This window comes from Alnus glutinosa, chromosome 5 (genome assembly GCF_958979055.1).
Source record: "Alnus glutinosa chromosome 5, dhAlnGlut1.1, whole genome shotgun sequence".
NCBI classification, from domain to species: domain Eukaryota; kingdom Viridiplantae; phylum Streptophyta; class Magnoliopsida; order Fagales; family Betulaceae; genus Alnus; species Alnus glutinosa.
In genome coordinates, this window is record NC_084890.1 from 18,312,751 (window position 1) to 18,333,083 (window position 20,333).

Here is a 20,333-nt window from a genome sequence, read left to right on the forward strand (position 1 = left end):
CATTTCTAGGCATCCAGCAAACATGAGTAGCAATTAAAACATAAAGAAAAGGAGTCATTATACATTATACCAAAACACAACTTAGGATAGCTGCTCAAAGGGACAAGAAAATTTCTAAAGCAAAACCAGCCGCAGCCAACCAGCGGCACTCCTGACGTATTTTTATTAGATAGGGAAATATCGTTTAATTCTGTTTTCTTCCACATTAAAAACAAAAGTAAAAAAAATTCTTACTGGGAAAGTAAAAAATTTACAGGGTATAACAAAGAGGAATTGTAACTGCAAGTATCCGTTGAATCTGATACCTTCCACATCCATATTATAACGGTTCCAATAGTTGCTGAGTGCAGGAGGCTTTTTGTTCAAACCCTACAAGTGCATGCTACCCAAATTGATTTCGCAATTTGGAAAACTAGTATCCCTTGTTTCCACGAATCCTAGCTCTCATGTCAACCTGGTAAAAACAAAAAAGATATAGCACATTAATGAACGTACTGTGATTGATTTCATAATTAGAATAAAAGAGTTACTATCTAATGAAATGAACAATTTACTTGCAGATCTTTTCCACAACCATAATATAATTTATACTGTTCAAGAGAAGAGAATTCGACTACAGATTTTATTCTCTCCACTTGACACCAGCCCATACATATCATAATAATGATAATGCTCACAAAGATCTTTTTTCCCAACACAGAAGACAAACTCAGAATGAATGAGAGAGATCCAAAAGACCTACTTGATACTATGAACAAAGATGACACTTTCTGATATGGAGAGCAAAACTGTTTACTCCTTTTAAGGATGATATAACAGGAAAAATAAAAATGCCATTTGGGGCTGTTCAGTGAAACTTCGCTCACAAACAAAAACTTCCCCAGTTTTAATGACTCAATACAATAGGTGCTTATGCACTTTTATAAAAGCAGCTAAATCCTTAAATTAGAGGATTTTGGGCTTGAACTTAGTTGAAACCTTTAAGTACATGGGGCTCCTTAACTAATCCCAATATAATATCCAAGTACTTTGAGGCTCCAAAATCTCTCTACACCATTTGAACATACTCCAACAAGAACAAATATGTATGCTACATTGGTTGGCATCATCCTCAAAACACTTGTACTCCCTCCTTCCTATTTTGCTGGTCTTTCTTTCATTTTTAATGATATCCCGTCTTGTGGTTGTCTGATCGATGAATCATGTTATTTTTTTATAAGTAATCGTAATATTATTAAAAAAGCGCCAAAAAAACGCAATTCAGATACACAGGAAGAATACAAGAGATACGCCTAACCAGAACAAGACAAAAAAAAAAAAAAAAAAAAAAAAAAAATCAAGAAAATTAGACAAAGTTCATTACAGCTGTCTAGTGGTAAAGAGTAGTGAAGAAGAAAGACTTCAGTTCTACAATCGTCCTCCTACAGTCTTCAAAACTTATATCATTTCTTTTCTTCTAAAGACACCACATTAGGCAAGACAGAACAATCTTTCACGCTACTGCACTCTAAAGACTGCCATACATCCCTCTCCAACAAGCGAAAAGGTCTACCACTCATCTTGGCATAAACCAAGCTAACCCAATGCGGCTAAAGAAAGCATTCCATAAGGCCATAGCAATCTCATAATGGAATAGAAGATGATCCACGAACTCTCCACTCTTCTTACACATGCAATACCAATCAACCACCAAGACATGCCGCTTTTTTAGGTCATCCATGGTGAGGATCTTCCCTAAAGCAGCCGACCAAGCGAAAAACGTCACTCTCAATGGCACCTTATTCCGCCAAATACTCTTCTTTTTTTTTATAGGTAATTAAAATTTTATTAAGAAAATGAAGCGTAAAGCGCTCCTAAGTACTCAGGTGGTATACAAAGGAGAACCAAAGCTAACCCGAAAACCCATCAGACAACCCAAGCAACAAGAAAAAAAACCTAAGGCCCCGAGAAACAAACTACAAAAACCCCCTAGACATACAACCCTAAATCACATGGGTCTTGCCTCTTCTACACCTAGAAGAAATTTTAGAGTCACCAAATTAACGGAGATTTGTAGATTCAGAAGCTCCTTCTTGCCCTTAGTCTTCTAACGCTTAATCATTTCTTCCGTAATAGCCATGAACCTCTCATTATGCTCCTCAGACATGTTCCACGCATACTCCTGGGACAAACTCTTCCAAAACCCAGCAACCTTCTTCCTAACGTCTAACTCCCACTCCAACGTCAACTTCTCATCCATCTCAACCGAAGAGAGTGAATCTGACATCTCTACAAATACTCTTCTAAAGGAAAGGAGTATTATCTTGGGGAAAAAGGACATTGTAAAACAATCTAACATTGAACAACCTTCCCTCTCTTGGAAGGGGCACAACGAACCTTGTCTTCACCTCCTCGTCTCAATTTAAGGAGTACAACAAATTGAAAAATGAAACAAAGACAACCACGTCTCCCCCAATCGTTTAAGATAGCAATTAACTCCTTTCTAAACTGGTGTAAGTTCACATGACATACCACATAAACAGCTCAAAATCCTCATATAACAAATCAACCGCAATATCAATTAGTAAAAAGATTCAGCAAAAATAATGGAGAAAATTTATCATTTTCCTAAGTGTTCTACTGAAAATCAAATTGAGAAGTTTTTGAAAAGATAATTTTCTCAGTTGCATGGGACAGTTTATAATAAATCATTAACTGATTCTTAACCTTTAATACTCTAGGAAACCTTCATACTTAAGATGGAAGCTAAGATTTTATGCAAATGTAAAAACATTTTTCTTTATTTTTCATTGTTAGTAAGTCACACACTTGCCTGGGGTCTTCAACCACCAACCACACTCTCCACCTCTCTTAAGGGGAAGAAGGTGCCATCTGATTTAGACCTCATTGTAAAGAATCTTGTTTTGAGTACGTATCATCTAAAGTCTAATTATCATGAGTTCATTTTCAACTTCACGTATAATTTTTTTTTTCAACCTTTGTCACATAGAGAATCTCACCCCATACAACTTGCCATCTTTTACCATAGTGTTGACATCACTTGATTTTCCTGAGAACCCAATGCCCATCCATATATAAGTCACACAAAGCAGGAGAAATGGGGTTTCAAAATTAAATGACCAAAGGTGTCACCAAAGTCTCTGTATGTCTGTTTGGGTGTGGGTACATGAAAGTATTGTTCTGTTATTTTCCTTAATATGTGATTAGAGATACTTATTTATGCAAGGACAAATATGAAAATTTAGAAAAGGTACCAGAAAAGGGTCCAATAAAGAAAGAAATGGGTAGCTCCCTACTAGAAATTTCAAAGCACATCCTGTAAGATATATGCATGAGAGAGGCTTTTGATGAGGCTCTAGTTGTGACTACATTTTATGGAGTCTACATCAAATCCGCTGCCACTGTGCTGCTTCTCTTTGCAGACACCTGTTTTAGAGAATTGAAACTAAATCTTGAGAGTTACCTACAACTAATTTCTGAGAAAAGTGTAACTAAACCTTTTTTTTTTTTTTTTTATAAGTAAGAAAATTTCATTAAAAAAAGTAAGGCGCCCCTAAGTACACAGGAAGTATACACAGGAGCAACTCAGCTAGCCCACATGAAAAACCCATAAGAAACTACATACCCACAACACCCAAAACCCACATGAAACCTAAGATACAATAGAAACCCTCCAACAAACACCCAAGATACAAAGTAACCCCCATAATAAAATAAAACCTAATAGAACCCCCCATCCAACACCCAAGATACAAAGTAATCTCCCATGATACAATAAAACCCAAGATACAAAGTAACACCCCCTCATACAATAAACCCCCCAAACCCAAGAAAACCCCCAAACAATACCCCCAAAACCCACACACAACAATACCCCAAATACAAGAAAGCAAACCCAAAATAAAAAGAAAAGCCAAAGCTACAGGAGGAAAAAAAAAAAAAAAACAGTGGCGCGTGGAGCCACACGAACCTGTGCGCCACCGGCTCGTGTAGACACTCACAACCGGAGCGGCGCGAAACCAGCCGGAAGGACCACCGGAAGAAGCGGAAATTGCCGGAGAAGCCATCGGAGAGGCTCGTCTGCAGGAGAGGTCCCATACGCTGCAGATCTAGCACCCAAAAAACAGAAACACCCACGGCCACGCGCACCGGAACGGCGCGTGGCGGCCACCCGCAGCAGTGCCGATGGCGGAGAAGAGCCGGACCACGACGGAGAGTCCTCCGGAGAGGCACGTGGACGGCGAGGAGGCCCCAAAACCCGTAGATCTACAACCCAAGAAGCGCATGAACAAAAATAGCCACCCACAACAGCGAGGCGGCAACCATAGAGACGGCAACATCGGCAAGGACCAGAACAAGCCGACGAGGTCACGAGCAGGGCGCGAGCGCGCCGGAAAACCCAACCACTCAGAACTACCCCCAACAAAAGAAAACCCCAAAACTAAAAGACCCAAGCGAAGAAGAAAAGCTAAGAGAACCTAGACCGGAGAGGAACCAAAAGAGGAGGAGGGGGGGAGGATGGGATCCATCTTCCCTCCCTCACAAGCGAAGCAAAGTAGGCTAAGGGTTTTTTTAAAAGAGCGGGATGAGAGAGTCTGGAAGAGTTTTTTTTGAACCCAAGTGTAACTAAACCTGGGCATCACGATCATAGTTAACTATCAAGAAGGTAACATTTTCTATCTATCCTAGATTTAAGATTGACAAGAGCAAACTATGAATAACTCATGACTTGGGGATCTGCAATCTGCAATATTTGGAAATTCAAGTTCGCAAAATGACACTGCATCCGCAGTCTGAGGCAGAACAGCATCCCTCCAAAATAAATTGTGACATAGATATGAACTGTGTTTCACTCCAAAAAACAAAGACACTGATGGTGTACAAATTATGTCAAACCAAGTCAGGTCCCTTTACACTAGGATTATATCCTGCAGTTTCATTACATTTTTCCGTATTAGCAGCCACTTCATTGGCAGTTGGCTTTTCATCACTAATCAAAAGAGAAGGGAAAGAAAAAGTAGGCATGTGAAAAAAGATACAAGAAAAAGAAAACAAAGTACGAAGAATGAAGAGAAGAAAACATGCATGGCCTCTCTTGCAATTGAAATATGTTTCCCTAAGTCCCACACACTCACTTGATATTGATGGGCTCTTCTTTCCGGCACATTCCCTATATGATCGCTTCTCAACCTTTAGTCAATGCATATGGCAACCAAGTTATAGATCATGTCAAACAATTTATACAAGTATTTCTATGCATTTCATTATAGAATTACATGATATTTGGGATAATCTGCATACTTGAATGTACTGCAGTATGTTTGTATATATAGAGAATCAAATCATCTAGATAAACTCTAGATGTGATTTACATGTAGTTAACTAAAACAGAAACTCTCTAAGTTATCTTATAACTCTAGAGACCTAGTTTATCACAACTCAACTAGTCTAGAGTTTATCAATAGAGAAAGAGCCCTACTCTAACTCTGATACTTCGGTGTTATCACTAGCCGATAAGTCTTCTACGTTATCTAATCCAATAGATAAGTTTTCTACGTTATCTAATCCAATACGCCCCCTCAAACTCGACGTGGGAAGTTGCACGTTGAGGTTGGATCGAAGCATGTTGAATCTGGCAGCAGCAAGGGACTTTGTAAGGATGTCGGCTAACTGATCTTTCCCAGAGATGAAGCAAACTTGTAGAGTCTTCTTGGCAACCATATCCCGGACGAAATGATAGTCAATTTCTATATACTTTGTGCGAGCATGATAGATAGGATTTGAAGCTAGGTACGTGGCACCAATGTTATCACAATACAATACTGGTTGCGTAGGAGACGTAAAACCAAGTTCATGAAGTAGAGTTTGAATCCATGTTAATTTAGCAGCTGCATTGGCAATAGCTTTGTACTCAAATTCAGTACTGGAGCGTGAAACTGTTGGTTGCTTCTTGGAGCTCCATGAAAGAATATTTTTACCAAGAAGAACACAATAGCCGGAGGCGGAACGCTTGTCATCTGGACAGCTGGTCCAATCTGAATTTGAGTAGGCAGTGAGTTGCTTGGAGGAGTTCTTGTGGATGCAGAATGTATGAGAGATTGTGGACTTCAAGTAGCGCAGGATGCGCTTTACTGCAGACCAGTGAGAGTCCCTAGGATCTTGCATAAATTGTGAGACCTTGTTGACGGCGAAAGCAATGTCAGGTCGAGTGAGAGATAGTTATTGAAGAGACCCTACTGTGCTCCGATATGAGGTCGGGTCTGTGATGGTCGAGCCTTCAAACCGGCTGGGAGTGGTGGAGGCCGACAAGGGAGTAGATATCGGTTTGGCAAGGAGCATATTTGTCTTTGTGAGAAGATCATGGATGTATCTTTGTTGTGAAAGATGAAGACCATCCGGGTGCCATGTAGCTTCAACACCAAGAAAGAAATTGAGACGACCGAGATCCTTGAGTGCAAAGGAGTCGTGAAGATCTTTGATGAGCTGAGATATGGTTTCTGGATGTGAGCCGGTAATGATGATGTCGTCAACGTAAATGAGTACAAAGATGGTGATCCCTTTAGCTTTGTAGATAAACAATGATGAATCTGACTTGGAGCTTGTAAATTTCAGATCAATCAACCGAGCACTTAGGCGCGAAAACTACGCACGTGGTGCCTGTTTTAAGCCATAGATGGCTTTACGTAGCTTGCAAACAGCTGCTGGACATTGAGGATGCTGAAATCCAGGGGGTTGAGCCATATATACAGTCTCTTTACCATGGAGAAAGGCATTGCTGACATCTACTTGTCGAATCTCCCAACCTGCAGAAACAGCTATGGACAACACAGTACGAATAGTGATAGGTTTAACCACTGGACTATATGTTTCTGCAAAGTCAATCCCGGGTTGTTGATGAAACCCTTTGGCTACTAGACGAGCCTTGTAGCGTTCAATATCCCCATTAGCTTTCCTTTTAATCCTGAAAACCCATTTAGAACCAACGACATTCATTTGTGGGGAGAATGGAACAAGGGACCATGTTCCATTTTTGAGAAGAGCATCAAATTCGTTGTTCATTGCTGCAAGCCACTCAGGATTTTTACTTGCTTGAGAATAGCAAGTGGGTTCATCTTCATGTGCTGCTATAGTGGCTGTAAGAGCTTGAGGAGGTGGATACTTCACTCTGCCATCAGTGAATGTGTAAGGTTTATGAATCAAATTCTGAGACCGTGTGGTCATGCCATGGACTCAAGCTGGAAGGATAGGCAGGGGTTCAGGTGAAGGAGTTGACTCGGAACTAGAGGGAGATTCAGAAGTGACTGTAGGTTGAAGAGTGGGAGAGGTAGTGAGAGGTTCTATGGGAGATGATGCAGAGGTTGATGAAGGTGGAGTAATACTGGGTGTATTCTGAGAGGACCCAGAGGTTGGAGGAGTTGATGAGGAGACATAAGGAACCAATAGAGATGAAGGTATTTGGGGAGAGGAGGAGGAGGTGTTTAACTTTGAAGTTAAGAATGGAAAACTATTTTCATTGAAGACAACGTGTCTTGCAATATAAACTTTACCGGAAGGAATATGAAGGCATTTATAGCCAAGATGGTTTTTGCTATATCCAATAAACACGCAAGAAGAGGAACGAAAGGAAAGTTTGGAGGAGTTATATGGTCAAAGAAATGGCCAGCATTCACAACCAAAAAATTTCAAGTATTTGTAATTGGGAATGCTGTGAAACAGACACTCATAAGGAGACATTTTCTTGGTGACTTTAGAAAGAAGTCGATTGATGAGGTAGGTTGCTGTTTCAAAGGCTGTATCCCAAAAGGTAAATGGAACACTAGCTGTAGCAAGAAGAGATAATCCAGTTTCAACTATGTGGCGATGTTTTCTTTCGACGGTTCCCATTTGATGATGGGTGTAAGGACAGCTTAGCCTATAAGAGACTCCCATGGAATTGAGGGATTTTTGAAGTGGGAGGAATTCACCACCATTATCACTTTGAACATATTTGATTTTAGTGTTAAAGAATGTTTCAACAAGTTGTTTGAAACGAAGAAAGGTTGAACAAACTTCAGATTTAGATGCAAGTGGGAAAAGCCATGTATATTTGCTGAAATCATCAACCACACTTAAATAAAAACGGTTGTTGTTTACAGAAATTACAGAGGCAGGGCCCCAAACGTCAAGAAACAACAATTGGAGAGGACTATTTGAAATTGAAGGTGAATAACTAAAATGGAAACAGTGACTTTTCCCTTGTTGACATGGAGAGCATACGGAGAAAGACTTTGCTGGAGACACGGGTAGCTTGTGGAATTGAACGACTTGATTGACAATGGGAGATGCAGGATGACCAAGCCTAAGATGCCACTGATCTAGGGGAACCTTTTCACCAATGAAGGCAGCAAGACTCCTGGACAGGGAAGAAGAAGAGGATGGCCATGGATAGAGGCCAAGTTTACTCGGGCCTTGGAGGAGGAGCTGCCGAGTTCGAAGGTCCTTAACACAGAAAAAAGTATGATGGAATTCAATAAAGACATTGTTATCACGTGTGAATTGATTAACAGAGATAAGATTTTTCTGTATTTGAGGAACATGAAAGAGAGAAAATAAGTGAAAGTTACGTGATGGAGTGGGTAAGAGTCCACGACCAGAATTTGAAATGTGCAAACCTTGCCCATTGCCTACTCGGATCTGGTCATTGCCATTGTACTCCTCAGCATGCATGTTGAGATTGGAGAAATCATTAGTGAGGTGGACATTGGAGCCAGTGTCATGATACCATTGAGAGTCTGATGCAGAAGATGAGACAGCAGCCAAGTTGGCATTCATTGGGGAATTTGTTGTCTGATGTCCTTGCTCAAACCGATACCAACAGGTTGTAGCCGTGTGGCCTTGCTTGTGGCATACTTGACAGATCGGTAATTGGAACTGGCCAGGACCAGAAAAATGTTGCTAAGGTGGTCCACGACCACGGCCACGCCCCCTGCCCCGAGAGAAGTTGAAGTTGCGATAGCCCGAGTTGAGGCCACGATTGTTCCGTGAATAGGATGGGCTCTGCCGTTGAGCCAAGTTGGCAGTAGAGATGTTGACTTCAAGTGCTGATTTGTGGGCCTCAAGACGCTGCTCATAGGACAACATGTAGCCATAGAGATCAGTGAGAGGGATCGAGTCTTGCCTTGTAGTGACAGAGGTAACAAGGGGGTCATAATCGACACCCAGGCCAGCAATGATGTGGGAGATAAGTTCAGAATTGTCAATGGGCTTGCCAATAGCGGCCAGGAGGTTGGCAAAGCCTTGAGCTTTCTGGAAATAGGCAGAGATAGATTGAGCACCTTTCTTCAGATTTGAGAGCTGCTGCTTAAGTTGGAGAATACGAGATTGAGACTGAGCAGCAAATAATGTTTCCAATGTAGTCCAGACATCACGAGATGTAGTGAGGCCGATTACATGGGGTAGGGTTTCAACGGACAAGGTGGAAATAATTGCACTAAAGATCATTCGATCTTGATGAAACCAGGATAAGTGAGCAGGATTGGTAATGAGAAGGCCAGAGGTACTATCGGGAATAAGCTTGGGAGGCTGCAGAATTGTGCCATCAACATAACCGAACAAGTTTTGGCCCTCTAGGAAAGGAACCATAAGGAATTGCCATAGGATATAGTTTTCTTGGGTGAGTTTTTCTGAGATATGATGGTGAACATTTTGGATATGTGGTAATGGTGCAGAAGGGGTAACAGTGATGGAGATAGGAGGTGGGTTTGAGGTTTGGGTGGATTCGGTTTCAGAAATTGGGATAGCCATAGATGTTTGTCTTTCAATGACTCTGATACCATATAGAATTACATGATATTTGGGATAATCTGCATACTTGAATGTACTGCAGCATGTTTGTATATATAGAGAACCGAATCATCTAGATAAACTCTAGATGTGATTTACATGTAGTTAACTAAAACAGAAACTCTCTAAGTTATCTTATAACTCTAGAGACCTAGTTTATCACAACTCAACTAGTCTAGAGTTTATCAATAGAGAAAGAGCCCTACTCTAACTCTGATACTTCGGTGTTATCACTAGCCGATAAGTCTTCTACGTTATCTAATCCAATAGATAAGTTTTCTACGTTATCTAATCCAATATTCATAACTACAAGCTCATATCATCATTGGAAGATCTCAAGCATGATAGATGTAGTAAGCGATTATGGACCTTAACACAATCAGATTCACTGAGGCACTTCACCAGTTCCATTGCTAGGCCTTTGCAAGACTTAGACATTTTGCCCTCTTGTAGTCACCACTGTCCTCTCCTCCTGAAATAGTTTTTAGCTCTTTACTCTTTATGGGTTGATCAAAAGATTCAACCCAAGCCAGTGGTTTAACTCAAGGCAATCCTAATCAATCAAGGTCAGGTATCCAGAATTGGAAATGCCCAAGCCCATTCAGCAACCAAGGGGAACAGCCTGCAATCATTGACACTCAACCCTAGATAAATGTGGAATCAACATTTGGAATCTATGTAGCAACATTACGCTAGAAGAATAGGGCATATGTTTCCAACCCAAAAAAAAACTTTCCCATCATGATTCACATACTCATACAGAACAATGACCAAAAAAGTATTCCACATCATACAGATTTTCTACAAAGTGGCCACTGATACAGTGCAAGTGTATCACACAACATTAACAAGCTAAGGTTACAACCTAGAGCAAATATTAAACAAGCTAATGGGCCCATAATCATGGCTTGATCATAAAATAGAAGAAATCTATGAAGTAGTTACAACATTAGGATATCATATGAAAACTAGATATTGTGTATACGACTCATAAATTGTTCATAAAATTGCAAGCAACTCTACCAGGTTACCACCAATTAAGTAGCACAAACATTTTCTATGCAAAACATTCCATATAGCAAGGAAAGTGGAATGTTTCCTTTTCCACAAACATTTTCTATGACCTATCAAATTTAGAACTTTCCTCCTTTTCCACTCACTTACAGTCCAAACAACCAGGTTCAAAAGCTTCAACTTTTGTTCATAAAATAGACTTAAAAAATCACTTTCACGTCATAAGTAACAAAAAAAAAATGCATGAAAGCCAAAAGAAAATGATAGACCCTCTAAAGCCCTACGACAACAACCTTACACTGCATCTCCTTTCCATTGCAATTAAAGATAAGTCTCTGCATGAAAATAAACAACATAAAGCTCCACTAATAACCTCCCCAAGTATCTTGTATGTAAGAAATTTCTAAAAGGCCATCCGTAGGCTCCAAATTCAACAACAGAATTAAAGGAAAAGAATGTCCTTGCATAAATTCCAAAAGGAGGAAAAACCATAAGATGATGAAATAATAGAAACAAAAAGCAAAAAAAAAAATTATAAGATAGATAAATGAAATGCATACCCTAACAAAACCGGACAAATGCTGTTACACAATTGTCTAATATGAAAAAATAAAAAATTAAAAAAAAAAAAAAAAAAAAAAAAAAAAAACTTTTTTTTGATAAGTAATAAGTTGGTCTTATTAAAAGCGTAAGGCGCCCCTCAATACACCGGCAGTATACAAGAGAACGCACCTAACTAGAAAGAGAAAAACGAACAAGAAATTCATCAAAGATAAACGACAACGGTGACACAAAAGCCACCGTCCAAAGATATAACGTATAAAAAAAAAAAGCTAAAATATCCTCCGAGGATCTCTCCAAATCCTCAAAACACCTATCATTTCTTTCCTTTCAAACACACCAAAGAATGCATGTCGGCACCATCTTCCAAATAACAGCACTCCTCGGCCTACCAGCCGTCCACCAACACGCAAACAAGTCAAGGACTTTCAGAGGCATAACCCAAGACAGACCAAAACGAGAAAAAATAGCACTCCACATAGCGTATGCAACATCACAGTGAAGGAGAAGATGATCCACTGATTCCCCGCTTCTCTTGCACATGCAACATCTATCCACCACAATGACATGCCTCTTCCTGAGGTTATCCACCGTTAGGATCTTGCCTAGAGCCGCAAACCACACGAAAAAAGCCGTCCGCGGAGGAGCCAGAGTCCGCCATACACTCTTCCAAGGAAAGTGACTTCTCACATCGCAAGCCAAAGAGCTAACGAAAGACCCAACCTTGAACAAACCTTTTTTGGAAGGGATCCACCACAATTTGTCTTCACTACCTCTATTAAAACTGACCGAGTGCAATACCTGGAAAAAAGCAGCAAAGGTATCCACTTCTCAATCATGCGCTTCTCTAAAAAAGCACACGCTCTACTGATTGAAGCCACCCACAAGCTCCACATTATCCGCAACTGAAGCATCCTTCGCACGAGCAATTCCAAATAAAACAGGAAAAGCTTCCTTAAGAGTTGAGTTCCCACACCACAAATCATGCCAAAATTTTGTTCTAGCCCCACCTCCCACCTCAAATCTAGATAATCCTACAAATTTCTTCCACCCTTTCCTGATGTTCTTCCACAACCCCACCCCAAAAGTACCTGTAGGCTCTAGGGAGCACCAACCTCCCCATAAACTTCCAAACTTGGAATCCACCGCTACTCTCCACCAAACTTCCCTCTCAATCCCATAACGCCACAGCCATTTGCCTAATAGAGCCTTGTTAAACACCACCAAATTTCTAATACCCAACCCGCCTTCTGAAACTGGAGTGCACACTTTAGACCATTTCACCAAATGATACTTGAACTCATCGCCAATTCCTCCCCAAAGGAAGTCTCGTTGTAGCTTCTCAATACGAGCACCTACACTTGCTGGGATAGGAAAAAGAGACAAAAAATACGTGGGCAAGTTGGAAAGAGTACTCTTGATGAGGGTAACTCTACCTCCCTTGGAAAGGTATAACCTTTTCCAGTTAGCCAACCGACGTTCAATCTTCTCAATAACACCATCCCAGATATGAATAGATTTGTAGGAAACCCCCAATGGAAGGCCTAGATACTTCACCGGTAGATTGGCAACCCCACACCCTAAAATATCGGCAAGACCTTCCACTTGAACTACGTCTCCCACAGGAATTAAAGCTGACTTGGCCAAATTAACCTTCAAGCCCAAAGCAGCTTCAAACAGAAGAAAGAGGCTTCTAAGATAACGCAACTGAGCATGGCGAGCATTGCAGAAAATCAAAGTATCATCTACAAATAACAAGTGTGAGAATGAAACATTACCCACACTAAATCCTTCGAGTAAGCCCCCTCCTACCGCAGCTGAAATCATTCGGCTCAATGCCTCCATCACAAAAACAAACAACAAGGGTGAGAGAGGATCCCCTTGTCTCAACCCACGAGAACTGCTGAAGAATCCATTAGGAGAGCCATTAACCATCACTGAGAATCTCACAGAGGATATACAATGTTTTATCCAAGAGCACCAATTTTCCCCAAATCCACATCTCCTCAAAACAAACAAGAGAAAATCCCAATTAACATGATCATAAGCTTTTTCCAGATCCATTTTGCACATGACTCCAGGCTCCCCAGATCTTAATCTACTATCCAGACATTCATTACCAATAAGTATTGGGTCCAAAATTTGTCTCCCCTTGACAAAGGCGCTTTGAGATTTAGAAATAACCTTTTCCAAAACCGTCTTAAGTCTATTTGCTAGAACTTTGGCAATGATTTTGTAAACTCCACCCACAAGACTAATAGGTCGAAAGTCTTTTAAATCGTTAGCACCTAGAATCTTCGGGATAAGAGAAATGAACGAAGTATTGAGGCTCTTTTCGAAAGAACCCCCGATAAAAAACTCTCGAAACACCTCCATAATGTCCCCCCTCAAAACATTCCAACACTCTTTGAAGAAGGCCATAGAAAAGCCATCAGGACCTGGCGCCTTATCTCCTTCCATTGCTGAAACTACATTCCTGACCTCCTCCTCCTCAAAAGCTCTCTCCATCCAACTGGCCTCAGACTCTAGAATAGAATCAAAGGAGATACCCTCAACCGAAGGCCTCCACCTGCACTGCTCTGTAAACAGCTTCTTATAGAACTTGACGATGTGCACACCGATTTCTGATTGATCAGAGGATAGAGAGTCCCCTATCACTAAGGAGTTCAAAGAATTGTACCTTCTATTGGAATTAGCTATAGAATGGAAGAATTTAGTGCACTTATCCCCTTCCTTTAACCACAGCATCCTAGATTTCTGCCTCCAACTCACCTCCTCCAAAAGAGAACACTTCTCTAACTCCCTGACAGGCTTAGCCTTTCTCAACATCTCCTCTTCCCCTAATGCCCTTCTTTCTTCAATAACATCGAAAGCCTAAATACCTTCAGTCAGCTTCCTCTTGTTTTGCTCTATGTTGCCAAACTCCTCATCGTTCTATTTCTTCAAATCCTGCTTCAAAGCCTTCAGCTTACACGCTAGAACAAAGCTAGACGAACCTTGGAACGAGTAAGAATCCCACCACTGTTTCACCAAACCCACGAACCCTTCTTCCTTGAGCCACATGTTTTCAAACTTAAAAGGCCTTCTCCCTCTAGAAACATCGCCGCAATCCAGGAGTATCGGAAAATGGTCCGAAATAAGGCGAGAAAGCCTCTTTTGCGAAACCAAAGGAAACCGGGCTTCCCAATCATGTGACACTAGAAAGCGGTCAATCCTTGACCACATGGGAGGATCATGAGCAATCGACCAAGTAGAGGTGCCTCCAGCTAGGGGGAGATCTACGAGTCTTTGGTCTGCAATAAAATCCGAAAACTCAATCATAGCCGAGCAAAGACGAACGTCACCAGATCTTTCACTCGGAAAGCGTGTAACATTGAAGTCTCCCCCTATACACCACGGCAGACTCCACCAACTACACAAACCAGCCAACTCATCCCAAAGACGTCTTCAATCGAACCCAGAATTCGGGCCATAAACCCCTGCAAAGGCCCAGACAAAATTATCCACAACGTTCTTGAAGGAGACTGCGAGAGTGAATTCCCCCACACACTTCTCAACCATCTCCACCACCCTTGTGTCCCACATAATGAGAATGCCCCCAGAGGCCCCACTGGAGTCTAAAGAACACCAGTCAAAATGGTTGCATCTCCATAAACTGCGCAAAACACTACGAGAGAGACTTTTAAGCTTAGATTCTTGAAAACAAATAACATCCGCCTTCCAATCTCTGAGCAAGTTACTAATCCTAAGTCGTTTTCTCCTCTTGTTCAACCCCCTCACATTCCAAGAAAGGATTCTTGGCTTCATAATCTAATTTCAGTCTAAATCTAATTTCTAATTAAAAGACATGGAAAGACTAATCAAAACCCTAGTTTCCCCTCCACTTGAGGTCCTTCAGCCACGAAATTTTCGAAGTATGTGTTGGCTACATTGAATTGGTATTGATTTGGCATTCTAATACTATTAAATTGGAATTCACGAATTTAGAACTTCCAGAATTATAAATTGCTGTTTGGGATTAAGTTAGAATTCACATGGGATTCAAAACCCAAATAGTATTCCATAATTTTTTTTTTTTAAAAAAAAAAAAATAAAAAAATAATAATAATAATAATAATAATAATAATAATAATACTCAAATTACTTTTTGAGTTTTACATTCCACTAGTAACCCCACCATACCTTTATATTCCAGTATAGCACCTACATAGAGATGGAACCACCAGGGTAGGGGGGCCAAGAGGCGCTGCCCTATGTAGAAAAGAAAGTGTAATCATCCTCTCTAGTATCTCTTATGCACCATGTAGAAAAGAAAGTGTACCAAAATTAATAAATTTTTTTTTTTATAATCTCTCTCTAATTATCTCATGTGTTGAATACATTTTATAATCTATATAAAATATGTTTTTGTATAAGTGCTTGAAGATTTAATCATACAATCAATTGTTAGAAAATATATTTTATTTTAGAATTAAACCTGGCCCCCCTACATAAACATCTTTGGTTTTGTCCCTGCCTACACAACAGATTAATGATATTCATTTGATTCCATTAATCAATTAATGTAAAAGTTGTTGCATAACTACAAAATTAAAAGTTGTATTCTTTCTTCTTCCTTCTTTTCTGTTGGGGGGCGGGGGGTGGGGCAGAGACTATTTAGAGCCAACGCTATCATTTGATCCTTGGGAGTTTTTTAGTTGTCAACCCACTAGTTTTCTCCTATTTAAGTCTTCCAATATAAAGGAAATGTATAGAACTATCAGTAAAGTGTAGCTTTCATCTGCTATTAAGTTATAGTGACATTGTATATTAAAATATTATAATAAGAACCATGTTCGCTCAGTAGGTTGTACCTGAGCCCCCGGGCAAAAAAATAAAAAAAGAAAAGAAAGAAAGAATCATCTATGGGGTTACCTATTGGCAGGTGGTGATGCAGGGAGCAATAAGCTGGTTTTGTTTGATTCTAGTTTTACTCAATTCTAGGAGTTTGGATATTTTTATAATTTTCAGATTTCTAAGAATAGGCTGAGAATATTAAATTTTATTTTGGGTTTCATTATGAGTTTCACTAGTTATTTTGTTTTGGGCATTTAGTAAATAAATCCAAAAGAGCCTAAATCTATTAGGATTAGGCATTACATGCCTAGAATATGGATGTAATTATTTCTTTTCAATGATGGTTGAATGAAAAAAGATGGCTATGAACTATACAGCAACGGGGAATGTGTCATGCAACCCTTCTTCAAAATGTGATGCCAAGGAAACCTACGTGTGATGCTTAGGAAAACTAGGTGTGAGGCCTAGGTTTGTCTCTTTTCTTTTTTCTTTCTATTTTCTTTTCAGTTTTCAACAATTTTGTTTCAAATCCCAACCAATATTAGATTTAATTTTCCATATGTTATTTCCCTAGAGTCCAATCCCAAAGAAACCCAAATCACCTATCCATTAAATAGCTTTAAAATATCAAAATAACCTTCTCAAATTACTGTTCATTGCCCAGGAACAGCAACCTAAAACTTGGGTTTTCCTCCTTGATTTGCCTTCAAACTATATCCCATTTCTTACCATAATTGAAACCCTCAATCTCTAATATTTCCAGCCCTGTTCACTACAAAACCCTAACCAAACAACCCCATAAAACCCTAATTTCCCACCAAAATCCAAACAGTAACTTTTCCTAAACCCTAAAACAAGCTGCTGCCTGATTCTCCTACATCAAACTTGACAACAAATCATTTATTCTACATCAATTCTGGAATCAAGCTTCTGCCCTTCACCAGTTTGGTATCAAAGCAAGGAGCTGCATGATGTTTTCACATCGTAGAAGATCCAACAAGAGTGGATTGATTTGGCAAGAGTTAAAGGAGAGATTCTTCTACAAGATCTTCAAGATGATTTTCTTGATCAGTTCTATTCACTTCAACAAGGTAATTAGTGGAGGATTGAGTATACAAGAAAACATAAAGAATTATTTCTGAATTTTGGAATAGTTGAAAGTGAGTGTATGACTATTGCTTGATTTAAAAGTGGGCTGAGATCTGAAATTAAGGAAAAGATGTCTCACGTGTATTTGGAAGATCTTGAAGAACCTATTGATATGGCTATCGTGTGGGAGACATTAATAAAGGTTTTGAGACCTGACAAAGAAGAGAAGGAAGCCTCAATTTGTAAGCCGAAACAACAAGTTGAAAAGTTAAAGGCAGAATCTTCTTTGTGAAGAAGGTTCTCGAATTGCTTGACAAAGAGAAATTTCAAAACAAAGGCAAAGAAAAGGAGCTTAAAAATCCTACTGTAGTAAACACCACCAAACCAGTCGCTAATCAGCCTACAAAAGTGCCTAGAGTACTAGTTAAGTTATCTGAAAATGTTTCTTTGAAAGATTTGCAAAAGTTCATGCCACCTATGCATGAGTATTCAACTGATTTAGTCAAAGATAAAAGCTGTCTATTGAGCAACAAAAATCATGCCAAGTTGGACATAAAAGAAGATGAGATCTTATTAAAAGAATTCAAGGAAAGCTTGAAGTCAGAATCAAAGAAAGATATGATAACTGACAAGTGTACTGATAAAGCATCATCAGGACACGAATTAGAAGTGGGGGAAACTAGCCTTGGCCACCATTTCCACCAAAGTTAAAGTTGAAAAAAAGAAGACCTCGTAATGAAAGAAACCTTAAAGAGATAGAAGCTATGGATGAAACTGAAATTGACCAATTAAAAATACAAAAAACTGAAATTGAACGAATTGAATGGAAAGAATGCAAGATAGAAGCAATGACTATAAGGGAACAAGGAGTCTCATTCCTTGGTTTATGCTGCATGTCAAGACAAGGCAATATCGTCTACACCGAATTTTCAAAATATTTATTTTTTGTCATACCAGAAATTTTTAATGGTCCAACCTTTTTTTTTTTTTTCGATGACGAGGAACCCCTCCAAGGTAGGGCACTTTGTGTACCCACTCCTGTTAGATAAACCCTGGACCCGTGTAAAGCATCCCCTCCACACAGATAAAATTTTTAACGGTCCAGCTAAAATGATGGATGTATCACTATCATCATTGTTGTATCAAACAAAGAAAATAAACCAAAAGTCAACGATGCACTTAAAGAAACCAAGGATCATTGTACTTCAACATTTCAAAACTCAAGGAAAGTTTTCTCCAACCAGGAGAGAAAGATGCAGCGAGCGATAAATTGGTTTTGTTTGATTCTAATTTTATTCAATTCTATGAGTTTGGATATTTTTATAATTTTCAGATTTTTAGGTATGGGCTGAAATTTTACTGCATTAGATTTTATTTTGAGTTTTATTTGTGGATTTCACTAGTTATTTGGTTTTGGGCCTTTAGTAGTAAAGGCCAAAGAGTCTAAGTCTATTGGGGTTAGGCATAACATGCCTATAAATATGGATGTAATGGTTTTTTCTCAATGAAGGTTGAATGAAAAAAGACGGCTATGAAATTTCCAGCATCAAGAATTCTGTGATGCAACCCTTCTCCGAAGTGGGATACCAAGGAATAGTAAGTTTGATGCTTATAATTATAACACCAAGCTAGTTCGATGTGCTTGATAGTCTAACAAGTGCCAATAAGAGAGCTGGATACTAGAGGAATTCATACAAGTCAATAGCAGGGCCCTCTTTTTGTTACAAAACAAGCCCAACCCTGCACGTTGCTCTATAATATTATTAATTGCCACCGTCGCACTTGTCTTCGATCTTATATATATATATATATATGTGTGTGTGTGTGTGTGTGTGTGTGTGTGTGTGTGTAGCATACAGCATCAGAGCATCTCCCTCCCTTCCAACAACAAATTAACTGCACCATTTTGTCTCAGAGCATCTCCCTCCCTTCCAACAACAAATTAACTGCACCATTTTGTCTTCCAAATAATGAACTCCTCTAGAGGGAAAAGGGGCCTCCCGCCGGTTCTTTAGATCTAAAGAACCGAAGGCCCCTTTTCCCCCCTCAACCGAAGGCCCCTTTACTATTTTACTCAAAAAATCTTAGAGGAATATACTCCAGATCTAGATACTAGAGGAATCCAAAAATTGCATAGAACATGCAACAAAATCTTAATTTACAGCATAATCATGGGTTTTTCCTCACAGAAGAAGAAAACCCTAAATCGAATCCTCAGTAGTACCCCATTCTCTGAAAGATAACATGTATATATGGTGGATCGGAGGATGAGAGTGGGAGAGATCGAGAGAGAGAGAGAGAGAGTGGAGGGGGGATAACATACCGATGGGCTCGAGGGAGGAGATCGAGCTGGCGAAGTGGGCTGGAGTCGGCGGCGGCGTCGTGATGAGGTCAGGCGACGGCGGCTTCAAGATGAGGGCAGCGGCTGCGTCCCGGAGGAGGGAGAGAGAGATGCGTGTAATTTCAGTTAATAGATCGATTAGCCAGAAATCGAACAGAGAGCTTCCCCTAGCTGCACTATACGCGTACTTGTGCGTCGAAGAGAGAGAGAAAACTAGCTAGATCAAGCGCGAAAGCACAAGAGTATCTAGGCGGGGATTTTGATTTTTAAAAAAAAAAATTCTGGATACGCCAATAAATGGTAATTATCTTTGCACATATTAAGGAAATGATAGTCGGGACAAACTAACCGCCCCAACAGGCTCTTTTATTAAAAAAATGATATTTCTAATCAAAAGTAACTTCTAATGGGATATCAGAAGTTGCTTTTGATTATAAAAATTCACTTTTAATAAAAAAGGAGGGTCGGAGTCGGTTGGTTTGTTCCTACCTATCATTCCTCCATATTTAAACTCTAAAAAAATGTTTTCAATTTTCCTAGCACATAAAATGGAGCACCAAGAAAGTTCAACATTCCCGGTACATTGTAAAACGTCAAGAATGAGTCTTTTGTGAACTTACATTTTTCAAAATACTTCACAACAGAAAATATTAATCCAGCATTTGTTATA

The 20,333-nt window shown here is 39.7% G+C and overlaps 1 long non-coding RNA gene and 1 pseudogene across 1 annotated transcript; both read right to left on the bottom strand.

Moving 5' to 3' along the window:
• Positions 1-111: 111 nt before the first annotated feature.
• LOC133869342 (uncharacterized) lies at positions 112-19,939 on the bottom strand. The gene is made up of 2 exons (XR_009900415.1): positions 19,646-19,939; positions 112-454 (listed from the first exon to the last, which is right to left on the bottom strand). It is a non-coding gene; the product is annotated as an uncharacterized LOC133869342 (long non-coding RNA).
• LOC133869990 (small nucleolar RNA Z247) lies at positions 9,145-9,243 on the bottom strand (annotated as a pseudogene).
• Positions 19,940-20,333: the final 394 nt, after the last annotated feature.